A 2,172-nucleotide genomic window follows, 5' to 3' on the forward strand; every position below is an offset into this window, starting at 1 on the left:
TAATGGGCGAAGCAATTAGACACGAGAGAACCCCTAAATATCCGTGAATAGAACTGAAATGTACTCTAACTAAAAAGTGCCACTTGGAAGACGTAACCCAGAAAAAGAAAAGGTAGCAGTAACAACATGCTGACATTAAACACTTCAGTGTTCGTTCTTGTACATAGTGTTGATAAGTACTGTGCCCTGGTGTAGGCCAGGAGCATCCACGTAACGAAGGCTGACATCCAGTACCATGAAACCAGGAGGATAATCCGGGGAACACTGCGGCCAACACCCATTCCCTGGCTTCCAGTTGTAGTACATACCGAACCTCCACCCATCGGATGACAAGCAGCAGCTCAGCGGATAGCTATATCAATCAGAGACAATCTTACCCTACAGATCCACAATATTTCCCTACCGATAATCGTCTCAAATCCAGAAAATCTTTCAAGATGAACGAAGTAACACTAAATGATGCAAAGGCCGCATGGAGAGAAGAGTGGCAGCGGAAAGCCTCTTTGAATAACGGCCTGGCGTTTGACCCAACAGTGGAAGTGCCATGCTTTGACCTGCATCGGAGGCATTGAACTGTAAACCGGATTTGGACGATACAGGTAATTAATGGTGAAGTAGGGACTTGCCCAAGATGCCAAATGCGACTGTGGAGTGAAACACGTCATGGACCATGTTTTATGTTGTGATGTGTATCGTTTCCCTGACGGATGTCTTAACGACATCCAGACTACGCCAAAGATTGGCTACATAATTGCATGTTTCTGTTGTGGCAATGTATATTTGTGTGCCTTTTTTGCTCTTTGTTTAGTTTGAAAGATATTTACTGTAGTGTGGGTGTCGAATGCGAAGTAAATAAGGAAGCTGGTTCAAATGGCTCTAAGCACTATGGGTCTTAACATCGGAGGTCATCAGTCCCCTTGACTTAGAACTACTTAAACCTAACTAACCTAAGGACATCACACACATGCATGCCCGAGGCACGATTCGAACCTGCGACCGTAGCAGCAGCGTGGTTCCAGACTGATGCGCCTACAACCCCTCGGCCACAGCGGCCGGCAAATAAGGAGGCAAAAGGGACGGTTTCCTCGCTCGTAAGCATGCCACAGCCATATATTATGGGTCGAAACACACAGTTTCGAGGGTACTTTTATTTAATGCATGCAGGAGTAAAATATGTTACCACAATTTGACAGTGTACAAACTATGAAATCTGGAACACAACATGGCCGCTCAGCACTGTCCGAGTACTCTCACTCTTCCGACAATGCCGGTATAGTTTTTGTTGTCTTAGAGCTACGGTGAGCAGCTCTCGAGAGATAGAGGTTACCATCTATAAGGGAGGTGTAAACTCACAGTGAGCGATTGTCTGAGATCTTTGCGTACTCTCGGACACTGTCGGCGAGCTGAGTCTCGGTACTGTTGGCACGACTAGTATTACTCGCAAGAGATCGCTGACAGTGGAAAACTCATACCTAGCTGTAGAAGTACAATTATGAACCGAAACATTATGACCACCTGCTTAATAGCTTGTTTGTCCATCTTTGGTAGGAAATACATCACTGACTGCGCTTATCAGGGATCCGACAGTTTGTTGGTAGGTTTGTGGAGGTATTTGGCGTTAGATGTCTACTCACAGGTCATATAATTCATGTAAATAATGGGGAGCTGATTTGCGTACGTGGTGGTGACGCCCGATAGCGACCCAGATGGATTCCATGGATTTACAACAGGCAAATTTTGTCGCCGAGTCATTAGCGTAAGTTCACTATAATGCTACCCAAACCACTGTAGCACGGTTCTTGCTCCGAGACACAGATAATTACACTGCTGACAGATGACATCGCCGTCGGGGAAGAGATCAGGATGAAGGGATGCAGGTGGTTCGCAGGTGTCAGTGTGTTCGATTACAACGACATGTCCGATGCAAGCGCAGGAGAATGTCTCCCGTAGCATAAACCCGCACCCAACAGTCTCCAGTCTGCATCCATGGCACACTGCGAGCGGGCATTCACCTCGTTGACGGCATTCGTGGAGCCGACCATCGACCTAGTGTAACAAAAATGTAACTCACCGGAAGAGCCGATACGTTTCCATTGATCGACGTTCGAATCCCGATGGTCCCATGACTACTGCAATCCCAATTGACGATGCGGTTGCGTCAACATCTGAATA

This window comes from Schistocerca cancellata, unplaced genomic scaffold (genome assembly GCF_023864275.1).
Source record: "Schistocerca cancellata isolate TAMUIC-IGC-003103 unplaced genomic scaffold, iqSchCanc2.1 HiC_scaffold_426, whole genome shotgun sequence".
NCBI classification, from domain to species: Eukaryota; Metazoa; Arthropoda; class Insecta; order Orthoptera; family Acrididae; genus Schistocerca; species Schistocerca cancellata.